General features: G+C 41.6%; 1 non-coding gene across 1 annotated transcript; it reads left to right on the top strand.

Annotated features, from left to right (window-relative positions):
* Positions 1–13,030: 13,030 nt before the first annotated feature.
* Trnak-cuu lies at positions 13,031–13,103 on the top strand. The gene has a single exon. It is a non-coding gene; the product is annotated as a tRNA-Lys (tRNA).
* The last annotated feature ends 2,859 nt before the right edge of the window (positions 13,104–15,962 follow it).

Genomic DNA, 15,962 nt, shown 5'->3' with positions numbered 1-15,962 from the left:
ACTCTTTGTATGTTCATGAGAAACAAATTTGCTGAATATCGTTGATAGCTGTTTGTTCAAAAGAACTACAACATTTAAACAAAATCTTGTATAATACAGAAAATTCTTAAATTTCTTCTGCAATTTATTGATTGCCTTTAGATCAATTAAAAGATTTGATGTATTTTTAGTTATAAAAATAAATATATTTACAGAACATTTTTGATATTTTTTAAAGAACCTACAACAGTTTCACAAAACTATGAATAATTCAGGGAAATTACGATCCCTAACAACAGTTTTGAAATTTATTGCAATGATACATGGATTTGTGATTTTTAAAATATTGTCATATATATGGGTTATCAAGTTTTCACAATATAATCGATGAAACTTTTTTGAAAAGAACTACAATATTTTCAACAACATTACCATATAATACAAAAATATTCTGTTGCTACCGAAGTTTGAAAATTCTACCATCTATATAATTTTTCTAAAATCGTTGGTGTATTTTCAATAAAAATAAGTGTGCTCAAAATTATTAGAAGCTTTTTGGTCCCAAAACTACATAATTTCCACAAAATCATGTATAAGAACTTTTCGTTCGCTGTCAATTCTCACCTTTCGACGTTTTCGTCACCCAACCACAAAAAACAATGATGAATCCAACCAGCTTTTGCTGTTTTTTTATATTTTTATTAGCATCATTTCAAACATTACATTAATTTCTTATATCTAGGTGTTCTGTGTTATTAGACAACATCCTAATTTTGGTAAAACAAATTTAAGATTTTATTAACAGTTTTTAACTACATTACATTTAATTTGCCGTAGCAGTTCGCATATTTTACAGGTGAGTTGATTTCACCTGCTTATAAGAGAAAAAAAAGTTTTTGCTGAATTTAAAAATTTCAGTTGTTCGCCTAAGTAATTCGCTCAGGAGAAAATTGATGAGAAAAAAAATCATTCCAGTAACGCCATTTCAAAACAAACCGCGAGATGTATTCTTTTGCTTCATAAATTAAATGGTTTACAGTGAATATTTTGTAGTGAAAACAAAGACAAATTAAAGACCTACATGCCCCTTGCAGTTGCCCAACATTTTATGGCTCATAAGGTAATCTAGAATGCCGTGAAAAGTGTACTGTGATCTGTCAAACTTGGGTACTTTTTGCACTACCGAGGACCAAATGCAGTACTAGAAGTGGTACCCAATCTGAACCCGAGTGGGATCATAAAATGTTTGGGCCATCGCGATAAATTTCAAGTTATAGTTGAAAATGTATTTTTTCTGTGTTCTACGCAGTTTTGTGAATATATTGTAGTTCTTTGAACAAACAGCGATCAATGATGTTCAGGAAATTTGTTTCTCATGACCATACAAAGAGTTTTAAATTATAAAACTGATGAATCATTGCGATATATAAGAAATTACTGTAGAAACCCTGAATTTTCCTGTATTTTGCGAAAATGTTGTAGTTTTTCTAACAGAAATTTATTATCAGTGTTCTGCAGATTTGATGACCTTAAATATGAGTACTTTTTAAGATCATAAAATGTTTGGGTCATCGCGATAAATTTCAAGTTATAGTTGAAAAATGCATTTTTTCTGTATTCTACGCAGTTTTGTGAATATATTGTAGTTCTTTGAAAGGCTAACAATGAAAAATTTAATGCCAATTGTTTGGTTACACTAATACGATCATCATACAATAAAAAATCTATAGGTTATCGCGATAAATTCTAAGTTATCTACAAATTACTGCCGGTTAGAAATATTTTTAGGACTTGCTCCGGTGTTTTGAGTACTACAAATCAAACAGTAGTTCCCAAATATATTTCAAAAATCTGACATGAATCTAGAAGCCCATACATTTCTGTGGGTGCCAAAATTTACAAATCGGACTTAGGACAGCTGAGATATAGTGGGTTGAATTTAGCGTTCCAACTGATTTTGAGGCTTCGTCCTCGGTGTGTTAAACAAATCGTTTGGGAACCACTGACTATATTTATTGCTTCACCAACAACAGCTTTTCTGCTATAAAAGCTCCAATAAAGCTCAAACACATAACGCTTACAGTTGCTACAAATATATTTACACGGTTTGATCTTCCTACTACATGCTTGCCTAGGCCTTTCCTGTTCCCTTTCCTACTCTAGCGTGCGTTTCTCTCCTTCCTACTTCATTCTCTCTTGACGGCGCTTGCCGTGCACGGACTCTCTTTCTCTTTTGCGGGTTTGTGGTGACTACGGGTGTGGGTTTCGGTGTATTGGGTAGATAACGTGTTCAATGAATCATTAACAAATTGAGACGGCTACGGCTATCGATTTGTGCCGTTCTGTCTCATGTGCATGGACGATACAACAAAAACATGCATGCCTGGTACTTACTCTACCATGGATTTACGAGTGGGCGGGTTTATTACGGATGGTGGGGGTTGACACGGAGCTGCATTGGCATCTGCTCCGGCCTGTACACGATCGCGGACGCGATCAACGGTCCATTTCGTTGGTCCTCGCTGGATCCGCGGACTTACGCGTGAACGCGGCACGTGCGTTCTTCGTCTCCCTCCTTCTCCCTTGGGTTGCTGTCACTGATGAAATTGCTGACGCTGACGACAACAGTGATGGCGGCTTGCCTGGTCTAGGGCGCGCAGAATGGCGCGGCGCAACCCTCTTCCGGTCACGTGTGCCCCGGGAATCCTCCGAAGTCGAACGGTGGGGTCAAGAGCGGGTTTCTGGTGGATGTTGGTGTGCCAGCAATGGCCACTGCTGCCACGAATCCTATCACACAAAAGGGTCACAACGCACATGTTTCACTACAAACCCACAATCTAGCAAAGTAGCTTCTTACCCGGAATATTGGTTTAAACACATGCACTATTCACCATGAGGAAATCTACTAGCCTTAAAGAGTTGTACTAGCACTACTGGAAAGGGAACTAATTAGTAATCCTACTTGAAATTCTCATGTAGTTAAGAATTCACCTATTCAAGCACACCACGACGCGAAACAAGTAATTAACCACTCTTGCCTCTTCCACAGTTCGAAACGAAGTGGACGATCAAGGCTGGGAATTGTCCTCAGATACCCGCTAAATTGTGACCTTCGGCTTCGAGGTCGCGAAATGGGACGAAGTCCAATTTCGCGAGTGCAAAATTCTCAAAATTTGGACCCGAAACTTCAATGGCATTGCGACCTCTCTTTCCAACGGCCGCATTAGCACGTTAAGGCAAATTCTCTCCCCAAGTTCGGTAGGAGTGTGCCAAGCCGAACGGGAAAGGTCATTGGATCCTGAAAGAATTTTGGGCAGGTCGATGTCCGCCGAGAGACATCGCAAATATGCGCGCGTTGACAATTTGGGCTGGCTTGGGTTCTTTTCTTAGGCGCGTGTAACTGCTGTAGGGAACTCATTTGTGCAAGCGTATGCCATTTGCAACTCTACAGAAGGGACGATCTAATGCGGTGAATTTATATATGAATAAATGATAAAAACGAATGGACATACGATACTATTTAATGGAAAACATTTAACGAATATAATACATGGATAAATATTAAATAAGAAAGCGTACTTGTTACATCATTCCCCACTAAAATTACGAAAATTTGATTGGCATTGAGAATGGAGATGAAAATAGCCAATCAAATTTTCGTAGACCAAACAAGTCGTCTCAGAAACACTACTTTCGATTTTCGGGGTCATATATGATCATCGTCGACCGAAGTCAACTCCATCTCTTTTTTACAGATCAGGATCCATCACATAACCTGTCTGCCACTGACCATCAGCGACGTAAGTCTCCGGTCTCCAGCGAAAATCTAAACATAATGTAACCAAAAGCTTGTTCATTGAAGAATAAAAGGGGTGGCCAGAAATACTCGATGTCCCAGAAAACCTTGACTTTATATTGAGAGAAAGGAAACTGTTCAATTGACCGGAAGTTTGTTGATGACCTCATTCATTCACATTAAATTCGAAAACACAAACATATAAACGGCTTAAACTCGAGAGTGGTCGACAATACTCTGAGCAAGCGCACACAAATAACGAAACATTTTCTTCATACACCAGGACATTGCCGATAATCGAAGACGACATTCACGAAAATTTCCACCTAAGTGGACGAAACCGATAAGTCCATTGACCATCTCTACCCCAGCACGTAGCGAGAAACGCGAGACGTCAACTTCCTTATCTTAAAATAAACTGTTTCGTTTTCAGTTTGCAGCCACGGAAATGCATCCGCGATATGCGCTTACTGAAACACGAATCGAAAAAGCTCCTTTAAAGAGATTTCAAACGCCAGGTCAGACCGACTGCGAAAGCTCTTCAAGAATAACATATACTCACTATAAAAACCATCCAATCATTCATACCTTGCATACAATAATGCATAGTTTCCCAAACTGTGGGTCGCGACCCCCTGGGGGGTCGTGAGTCTGTATTTGGTGGGTCGCGAAAAAAATCCAAAATATTAATTTATTTCCAAGCTTTTTTAAAGTTTCCAAAAACTTTGGCCACTGGCTAGAAATTATTCATCATAGAATCACTAGAATTGTTTCTTCCAGTGATTAGGCATGGGTCAGCCGGCACTATCAAAACTAATCTAAGGCTAAAATATTTGAATAATTATTAAAAAAAAGGGTCTATAATCGAGCTTCCATGAGTCAAAGAGATTATCAGCCCATGGATATAGCGAGTAATGTAACAAATATTTTAATAAACTGTTTGAGAGGAATATCATAGCACTCTTTTTTTTTTAGTGTGATTCACGGTGTCAATATCTCAATTATTATCAAACTTTCATGCTCCATGACTTTATGGTTGGAAGAACATAACATATTCTGTCGAAGAAAATTTCCCATGCATTTGGTATGGGACTGTTTTAGCTGCAAAATTTGCTTTGCTTGTATTTTGTATGTAAAATAACCCTTAAATTTGAAAATATTTCATTTTCTCCGACAGAATATTTTTAAACTTTCAGGGTGTGAAAGAAATTTGCAAGTGCATGCAACAAAGATTATAATAGAAATATTGATCCCGTGTGGTTCCGAGAGCCAATGTTGAGCAATAGGACATCTACTCGTGGAAGTTTCACATAATTGGAAAATTTTAAATTTTGCAAGAATATAATCAGTTCTATATGGAATTTTGATAGATGTCGAGACATTCAAACAATTCATGTTGTTATAAAAGTTTCCTATGTTAATGTTTTCATCTTGTAACGAGAAGGTGCGTGTTAACAAATAGATTTTTTATTCACTGTAGTTTCAATCAAGCATAGCGCATGCCAATATCAATTACGTCTTGTGATCATATCCCAATCCGAATTAACAAATAAGTGACATCAGAAGCTACAGTACACAACTTGTCTATGGACAATTTTCCTCTGGTGGGTCGCAAGAAATATGCTTATTGGCTAGGTGGGTCGCGAAACCAAAAAGTTTGGGAACCTATGCAATAATGTGTACCAGAATCCGACTCCTGTCGAACTCCGACACATTCACACTCAAAACATGACCGGTCTATCATACACGCGATGTCAACAACAAAGAACTGTCAAAATCAACAAGATTGAGAGTGAAAGTGGATCGCGCACGCGTGGCACGGCGATACAGTGCAAAATTGTGAAAATTAGTGGTGAAAGTAGTGATAATTAGAGCTGAATTGACTCGGAGTGCATCAGCGGACGTTCTGATAAGTATAAGGAGAGTGGAACACAATATTGTTCCAAATTATCGGGTGTAAGTTGGTTTGTTTGTTTGTTTATTTTTCACAGGTGCATTTGCGATTGCCCCCGGCTGCTAACGGAGAACTGAAGAACTGCCCGAATCGGAAACTGGAAAAGCTGGGAACTAACGAGTGGGAGATTTCAACGTTTGCGGCGGAAGGATCGTGACTGGAAAGGACTGGACGGGACAACGGGAAAAAGGATATCGAAACTAGGAAAAAAAAAGGTGGACACAGGTGTGCGTAGACAAGGAGCAATTCTAATTGGAATGACGGACGTGGGAAAAAGGAAACAAAATGAGAAAGTGACCAACATCAACAATGAACGGAAATGACTACAATGAACTTTAATAGGTAATTATGAATCTAAGCTAATTAAACATTACTTCTGTATGAACACAAACTAAACAAATATTTCGACTTTTAGGTATTTACATTATTTACATCGCCGGTAAGACGAAAACGAATGCAATGACACAATTTGAGATAACGAATGCCTTCAACATGAGAAAATTAAGCTAATCAATGAAATAAGGAATATAATTGTGAGTTTTTAATTTAATTTACTAATCTAGGCTAAGTACTAATACTAGATTAAGGGCTAGGGAACTAGGAAAAACTAATCTACTAATATTACATATATACAGTTCGCATAGGCGAATGTATTCCAATTGGAATCTTGTCCCAATCGGTTTTCGCGTCTTAATTGGAATTTAACGACTTGATTTTTTTTTTATTATTTCTTTATTAGTATCATTCCAAACATTACATTCATTTCTTATATCTAGGTGTTCTGTGTTATTAGAAAACACTATCATCCTAATTTGGTAAAACAAATTTAAGATTTTATTAACATTTTGTTAACAACATATTACATTTCAGTTGCCGTAGCAGTTCAGTTTATTTACAGGTGAGTTGATTTCACCTGCTTATAAGAGAAAAAAAAAAAACGTTTTTAATATACTTAACCTAACTTAACCTAAACATATAACGCATTAATCGTGGCAATAGAAGATTGTAACGATTTTTGCCTGAAATTATTTATTATTTTATTTGACATTTGTTCCAATGTTTCAACATTGGATATTCTGAGGAAGTCTCAGAATCATTTTCAAAATTTTATTTTGAATTCTCTGCAGAGCTTTCTTCCTGGTATTACAACAGCTAGTCCATATTGGTACAGCATACAACATGGCTGGCCTGAAAATTTGTTTGAATATCAAAAGCTTGTTCTTAATTAACGACTTGATTGCTTTGCCCTTCATGGTGTTTTGGTTAGATTTGTTCGTTGTGGTCACTTTCGATTCATAGCTTGCAAACTGATTGGAATGTTAGGCCCAATGTCGGTACCCTCAGCCCTGGTCAGTTCAAAACGTTCCGTAGGCGAGTCCGTCGAGCATTGTTGGTATGATATTTGAACCCGAAGGTGTTTTTACATCTGAGTAGATTTGTGGTCACTCAAAGAGTTTCATAGCTTTACAAAGTAGAGTTTCGAATTTTTAGGCTTAATGTCGGTACCCTCAGCACTGGTCGGTTCGAAAACGTTCCAAGAGCGAGTCCATCGAGCATTATCCGTACGATGTTTGAACCCGAAGGTGTTTCTTCATCTAACGATTTATGGTCACTCAAAAGGAGTTTCATAGCTCTACAATAGTGCGCCTACGATTGGCTTAGATGAGGAAGCATCTTCTTCAAACTGGTCGCGAAATAGACCCCTAGTCGCTTCCCCGTCAAATCTTCCAATTCGTAGGTGTTAGTTCCCAACCTTTCCGTACTACCGCCAGTTCGTATTTGGGTGCAAGTTTCTTGCAAAAACCCTTCCCCTTATCAGACAGGTCAAAGGTCTGTTTTAATACTTTTTCCCCTACCGCATAGGTGGGACAATTTGAATTGGATCGTAGGTTGTAGGTCTTTGCATGTCGCTGGTAGGCTGTAGTCAGGTTGGTCTTAATGTCCTCGAACAGTTTCTTTCGTCGTTCGACTGTCAAATCCACTTTATCGCCGGTAGACTCATAGTTGTCCCTTATCCGACCGTACTCTCTCCCATCAGATACCATGTTACGACCAAATACGATAAAATAGGGACTGTACTTTATGGATTCGTGAATCGCGTTTCGGATAGCGTTTGCGATCTCCTGAATATCATCCGCCCAGTGCTTATGCTCTTTCTTCAGCGTGGCACGAATGGCTGTCGTGATTACGCGGTTCACTCGCTCGGGTATTGTTCACCTGAGGGTGGTACGCCGGTGTAAGCCAATGCAAAACATGGTACGCTTCCAACAGCTCTCTAAATTGTTTCGAAATAAACTGAGACCCATTATCCGTCAGAACAACCTCCGGAACTCCAAACAGGCGAAAAATCATGTTTTCGACAAATTCGATCAATGAGCTAGCTTTTGCTTCTCGGAATGGCTGCACTAGTACGAATTTGCTGAGCACGTCGGTGGCTACAAGTAGGCACGTATGTCTATTTCTGCCGGACGGTGGTAATGGTCCGACATAATCCAACGTCACGAACTGCCATGGGTATTCGACAGGCTTCTTTGATCCCATCGGTGGTGTCACATTCGTGTTACCCGATTTACTGACCTGACATTTCAAACATTCACGGCAATGTTTCCGGACGTCACTATTCATTTTCGGCCAAAAGTATCTCTGCTTTACCTCGTTCAACGTCTTGTCGTACCCGAAGTGGGCTTTCTCGTGAGTTCTTTTCAAGATCTGCTCTCGTTCCGCTATTGGAGGATATTGCTTCCACGCGAATCGAGGATCGCTTAATCGGTTGGTTGATTTCAGCCATAGCAGACTTCTCGCGTCTGTAACGACTCGGAATTTCGTGCCTTCGATGTAATGCCTGAAGTGTTGAATCGCTGAGAGAACTCTCAGACATTCTTTCTCCACAGCAGAGTATCGCCTTTGAGTACGATTCAGCTTCTTGCTTGGATCACCCTAGTAACTCCGTCCTGCTCCTGCACCAAAGCGGCACCTACTGCTCTATCCGAAGCATCGGATTCAATCGTAAAAACCTTGCTGAAGTCCGGGTTCCCTAGAATTGGCGCTGATGTCAAAATTGATTTGAGCTCTCGAAACGCCTCTTCTGCTTCTTTGCTCCAAGTGAATTTCTTATTTTCTTTCGTAAGAAGATCGGTTATTGGAGTAGTCACCTTACTGTAGTCCTTGATAAAGCGCTGGTAGAACCCCGCCAAGCCCATCAAGCGACGGATGTCCTCCTGCGTCTTCGGTCTCGCATAATCTAAAATTGGTTGGATTCGACTACTGTCAATCGCAATCCCATGCTCGTTCAAAAGATAGCCCAAGTACATCACTTGCTTCCGACAAAAGCGTGATTTCTCTAATGAAATCGTCAGTCCCGCTTTGCGTAGCCGCTCCCCTACTATTTTTAGCAATCGAAGGTGCTCCTCTAGGGTTTCGGTAGCGATGACTATGTCATCGAGGTAGACGGAACACCTGCGGTTCGAGATCGAATCCAAGTGCTCTGTCCATCAACCGTGACATGGTGAACGGCGCGTTGATGACCCCGAATGGCAACACTTTGAAGCGGAAGACGCCTTCCGATGTTCTGAATGCCGTGTAGTTCCGGCTCTCTTCCTTTAACGGAATCTGGAAGTAGGCATCCTTCAGGTCTATGACCGAGAAGTATTTTGCTCTCCAGACTCTTCAGACTATTCAGACTCTTCAGACTCTCCAGACTATCTTTGCTACCCAGACGACGAAAAATGTCCTGCATGTTTCTCATAGGGTAGGAGTCTTTTATCGTCAACTTGTTGATCTTCCTGGAATCAAGGCAGACGCGAACCTTCCCGTTCTTCTTCGGTACTGGTACTAGTGGGATGGTCCACTCACTGTAGCACTCTTCGATTGCATCCAGTGTCTTGAACCTCTCCACCTCTTTCTTTATCGCTTCTTGCATGTACGGTGAGCATTTGTACATCGCCGGGTTCCGCGGCTTTGCACCTTCCTTCAGCACGATTTCGTGCTCGATTAGATCGGTTCTACCTAACTTCCCCGTGGAAGTCAACTCAAACCCTCCGATTACTTCCATCAGTTGTTGTCTCTCCTCCGTACTCAACTCGTGTTCGGTTTCTATGGATTCTGGATCCGGGATTGCTTCTGTTGGTCCCTCATACACTGGAATGTCCAACGTGTCGTCTTCATCTTTCTTGACTGCCTCCGGCGACTGGTCTATCGGTTCAACGGTGAAACAAATAGCGTCGTTTTGCTGACTTGCAACCGTTTCCAGGGACTCTGGGCCTCTACCCAGGTCGATCATTGGCTTGATTCCAAACGCGTCCCAAAAGTCCGCTCCCAAAATAATTGCCCGTGAAATTTCTGGAACTACGATTGTCGGAATCACCTTTGTGACCGATTTGTAGGTAAACGGAATGTTTACAAAGCCCCGACAGGCGTAATTCGCACCATCAGCGGTGGCCACCCGAATGGCTGCCAGCTGCAACTTCAAACCAAATCTCTCAATCAATTCCATTGAATTTAAAATACTAATCCCTGCCCCGGAGTCCAACAAAGCTTCTGTCTCAAAATCGAAAATTCTCACTCTAATGTGAGGACACTTGCTTATTCTAATTCGTATATGGTGAACATGCAAAAACGGGTCAAATGTTTGGGGAAGAACGTGTGATGCAGGGATGCTCAATTCCCCTGACTCGCACCCCTTCTCAGGTTTCCCTGTATCCCACTTTCTGGTACGATTTCTTGTCTGACGCACCGTTCACAAGAGCGAATCGTTCTTCCAAGATTGCCACATCCGTAACAGAAGATGTTCCGCGGTTTTGTGCATTGTCTCCAACCGTGCCCTTGTTCTTGGCAGTTCCAACAATTTAATCTCGCCAAGCCAGGTTCACCATTCTCTGCTTGACGCTTCTCTTGTACCTGTTGAGTTGGACCGCTAAACGGGTGGGGCGCAGATGGTCTGCTTCTCTGGTGTTGTCCCCTAACGTGGTTCACTGTCGCTTCCTGCTCCTCCTCGTCTTCGCTGACATATTCTGCGGCTTCAATCTGATTGATTGGTCTACGCACGAAATGATCTACCCCCGATTGGTGTAGTTGATGATCGGCCGCATCGATGCGGTAGTTCAAGTCAATTAGATGTTGCAAGTCTCTTATGCGAACGATCGAGAGCTTGGACCTATAATGCTGCCGCATGTTGTCCCATATGACCTCAAATTTTCGTCTTCAAGACAATGGCTTGGACAACATCCGGTTTAGCTTCTCAATCTCCGACACAAAAGCTATAAACGACTCCCCTCGCTGTTGTTTCCGCTCCTGAATCTTCGACCGTATCCCTTGGTCCTTGTTAGGGTTACCGAAGCGATAGGTGATTCCGTTCCTGAAATCTTCCCACGTGACTAGGTCATCAACGTAAGTGAAGAACCAGTCTGACGCGACTCCTTCTAACAGCATGTGGACGTCTCTTAGCAGTATATCCTCGGATACCTCTTCGCGCTCTGCTAGTTTGACGCTTTATAAAGGAAGTTTTCGACGGATATTCCCCGAGAGTCTCCCGAGAACCTCAGCTTCCACTTCTCTACTCGCCCATAGCCTTGCTCACGTCTATGTCGGCCGTCTCTGATTCCTCGCCGATGCCGATACCGTCTCGCACTTACACTATCGTATTCGTACAGCGATTCCTCGTAGCTATCACGCTCAAACTGGTTGCGATCGACCCTCCGATCCAATCTGTTTCGCTGCACTGTGGCAAATTCTTCTTCATCCGAATCCGTATCGACGAACTCGTCCGCATAGCATGTTGACCGAAGTCCTGTCTGGCGCTGTAGTGTCCTTGGGTTGTTCTGTGGAAAGGTCTGTCTGTTTTCGGAAATTCGTGATCTACTCACCGCATTCGCCGCATTATCAGCGTTTGCCTTATTTGACAAATCGGCTAAAATTCGCTTCAACTCCTCCCATTCCGTACGAGACACTTCGATGGTATCTTTTATCACGTTTTGGTCCACCCATTCCTGCAGATTGACTTTCGGTATTGTACCTTGAGAGTTAACCATTTCGCATCTACCTTTACCTTTAGTTTCGATCATACTGTCGGACGCCGGTTTCTCCATTGTTCGACTCGGACTGACCGGACCTGATAGACCTACTGCCCCCTCTGTTTCTTGCATAATTGGAATGGATGATCCTTTGAATGGAAACAAGGATGGCCCGAACTGGTAATACTGTATAATTTTCTCAATTCTACGGCTAAGTTCTCTTCGCAGTTCTTTATCCTCTTCTGTGTCTGCAATGCACCTCTTCACCCGATAATAATAATGTATCACCCTAGACTCATATTTGGCCTCTACCTTTTTAGACAGAGCCTTCTCCAAATTGTCAATTCTAGCACTAATATGACCCGCTTCGTCTTGGATATTGGTATTTGACCTATAGTTCCTCCCTTCCCTTTGGTCAGATTTGAACAGAAGTCTCAAATGTCTTTGTTTTCCCTGAACATCGAGTTTGAAAACTTCTTCTGGTTGGTTGCGAATCGACAACTCGTAGTCGATCTCTTCAAGGTTGAGATCTTCAGCTCTTGGTAAGGAACGATTCATATTGATCGAGCTATGTATGTTTGCTTAAACCAGAAGAAAAAAAGGTCACCTATTCACCCGCAAAAATCGTGATTTAGAATGTTTGAGTTTGAATGTAATGGTTCCAGAGAAGCTATTTTTGTTTAAACAGCTATAAAATCATAAATAACATTTAGCAAAACAAATATTGAAGAAAACCATTTTAATAACACTAGAAAATAATAAAATCACATATAAGATAAGCTTAGGGGCCCAGATAGCCGTAGCGGTAAACGCGCAGCTATTCAGCAAGACCAAGCTGAGGGTCGTGGGTTCGAATCCCACCGGTCGAGGATCTTTTCGGGTTGGAAATTCTCTCGACTTCCCAGGGCATAGAGTATCTTCGTACCTGCCACACGATATACGCATGCAGGAATGGTCATTGGCATAGTAAGCTCTCAGTTAATAACTGTGGAAGTGCTCATAAGAACACTAAGCTGAGAAGCAGGCTCTGTCCCAGTAGGGACGTAACGCCAGAAAGAAGAAGAAGATAAGATAAGCTTAATGATAAGAACGAGATTTTTTGTATGATGCGTAATTGTGCAAACCAGACGTTTTATGAAATAAACGAAACGAAACAGAAATAAATACTCAATATTATTTATATGTACAATATAAGAGAAAGTTCCTCGAAGAAAAATAAATTAAACAAGTCTTGTTCCCTTAGACAACTAAACACACAAATACTATATTAATACGAAAAGATAATTACTCTACGCCCGGCTAGCTCAGTCGGTAGAGCATGAGACTCTTAATCTCAGGGTCGTGGGTTCGAGCCCCACGTTGGGCGCCAAATGTATCTCGCCAGCCCGTCGCGCTTCCCGTTCGTTAGTGGATGGCTTTAGCGCCACTCCTAAAAGGAGACCACCCAGCAGTTTGCAGGTTTGCCCGGCCTGAGACCCTTCAGGGGAGGGGTTAATTTTTAAGAACTTGGGAAGAAAGCTGACTGGCTTCGTTAAATTAGCCGTTGTACTTCTCGGTAGAGGCTAAAGGCCATCAATACCACCGAAGTTCCAAATACAAATTCCTAGAATTCTGAGAAACCTTAATCACTGGAGCAGGGTGTTCTCATCACAGGCCCAGTATGAAAGTCACTCCATTCCAAACTGTCTCCAATTTGAGAATGGTTAAAGGTCGATTTCGGGCCGACTTACCCAGTAAAACAAACTACAAGAAAAATGAAACGAAACGAGCTACATGAAAATCCCTCACAAGACATTAATTCTTCGAATTACGCAACTACATTAAACAAATCGTTTGGGAACCACTGACTATATTTATTGCTTCACCAACAAAAGCTTTCTGCTATAAAAGCTCCAATAAAGCTCAAACACATAACGCTTACAGTTGCTACAAATATATTTACACGGTTTGATCTTCCTACTACATGCTTGCCTAGGCCTTTCCTGTTCCCTTTCCTACTCTAGCGTGCGTTTCTCTCCTTCCTACTTCATTCTCTCTTGACGGCGCTTGCCGTGCACGGACTCTCTTTCTCTTTTGCGGGTTTGTGGTGACTACGGGTGTGGGTTTCGGTGTATTGGGTAGATAACGTGTTCAATGAATCATTAACAAATTGAGACGGCTACGGCTATCGATTTGTGCCGTTCTGTCTCATGCGCATGGACGATACAACAAAAACATGCATGCCTGGTACTTACTCTACCATGGATTTACGAGTGGGCGGGTTTATTACGGATGGTGGGGGTTGACACGGAGCTGCATTGGCATCTGCTCCGGCCTGTACACGATCGCGGACGCGATCAACGGTCCATTTCGTTGGTCCTCGCTGGATCCGCGGACTTACGCGTGAACGCGGCACGTGCGTTCTTCGTCTCCCTCCTTCTCCCTTGGGTTGCTGTCACTGATGAAATTGCTGACGCTGACGACAACAGTGATGGCGGCTTACCTGTCTAGGGCGCGCAGAATGGCGCGGCGCAACCCTCTTCCGGTCACGTGTGCCCCGGGAATCCTCCGAAGTCGAACGGTGGGGTCAAGAGCGGGTTTCTGGTGGATGTTGGTGTGCCGGCAATGGCCACTGCTGCCACGAATCCTATCACACAAAAGGGTCACAACGCACATGTTTCACTACAAACCCACAATCTAGCAAAGTAGCTTCTTACCCGGAATATTGGTTTAAACACACGCACTATTCACCATGAGGAAATCTACTAGCCTTAAAGAGTTGTACTAGCACTACTGGAAAGGGAACTAATTAATAATCCTACTTGAAATTCTCATGTAGTTAAGAATTCACCTATTCAAGCACACCACGACGCGAAACAAGTAATTAACCACTCTTGCCTCTTCCACAGTTCGAAACGAAGTGGACGATCAAGGCTGGGAATTGTCCTCAGATACCCGCTAAATTGTGACCTTCGGCTTCGAGGTCGCGAAATGGGACGAAGTCCAATTTCGCGAGTGCAAAATTCTCAAAATTTGGACCCGAAACTTCAATGGCATTGCGGCCTCTCTTTCCAACGGCCGCATTAGCACGTTAAGGCAAATTCTCTCCCCAAGTTCGGTAGGAGTGTGCCAAGCCGAACGGGAAAGGTCATTGGATCCTGAAAGGATTTTGGGCAGGTCGATGTCCGCCGAGAGACATCGCAAATATGCGCGCGTTGACAATTTGGGCTGGCTTGGGTTCTTTTCTTAGGCGCGTGTAACTGCTGTAGGGAACTCATTTGTGCAAGCGTATGCCATTTGCAACTCTACAGAAGGGACGATCTAATGCGGTGAATTTATATATGAATAAATGATAAAAACGAATGGACATACGATACTATTTAATGGAAAACATTTAACGAATATAATAGAAAGCGTACTTGTTACACGTTTGGTCGAAAGTACATTTAGTCGAAAGGACATTTTGTCGAAAAGGTTTAGTTGCAACAGAAAGGAATCTATGACATTTGGTCGAAAGACATTTGGTCGAGTGACATTTAGTCGAATGACGTTTGGTTGAAAGTACATTTGGTCGAACGGGCATTTCGTCGAATGGACATTTGGTCGAAAAGGTATAGTTACAACAGAAAGCGGCTTAAGGACATTTCGTCGAATGACATTTGGTCGAACGCAAATAAAGAACGGACATTTCGTCGAATGGACATTTGGTCGAAAGTACATTTGGTCGAAGGGACATTTGGTCGAATGGACATTTGGTCGAAAGCTTATTTTTATATTCTTCCGAATAATCGGAATTATTACCTGTTGTTGAATAGATAACGTGTTATTTTTTGTAGTTATGTTTTTAAATTACATACATCTTTGTATTTGTTAGTGATTTAAAGTTATGCCAATATGTAGGCTTTCGAGGTTCAAATAACCTTTTTAGAAGTAGTTTTTTTTGTACATTGACTGAAATATTTAGATCTAGTGAATTTATTATTCTTTTAAAATATTATCATTCTATGTCTAACTGCTCAACGATGTGAATATGATGATTTGTTGAATTCATTATTCTTTTTAAACATCATCGTTTTTCGTTATGAATTGCTGATATTTATCTGATGGAAGCATTAGGCAAGAGTACTGTGATCTTTCTTTCAATTTCGGATCTTGCAGCTGACGAACGTAATTAAGATTTTTGAATGCGGAAATCGGACTTAAAACGGCAGTAAAAATTTGCTTCAAGGAAATTCTTTATGGCGAA

This window comes from Aedes aegypti, unplaced genomic scaffold, assembly GCF_002204515.2.
Source record: "Aedes aegypti strain LVP_AGWG unplaced genomic scaffold, AaegL5.0 Primary Assembly AGWG_AaegL5_hic_scaff_1226_PBJ_arrow, whole genome shotgun sequence".
Lineage (NCBI taxonomy): Eukaryota > Metazoa > Arthropoda > Insecta > Diptera > Culicidae > Aedes > Aedes aegypti.
The sequence above is the reverse complement of the archived record's forward strand: the minus strand, read 5'-3'. Positions and strand labels throughout refer to the sequence as shown.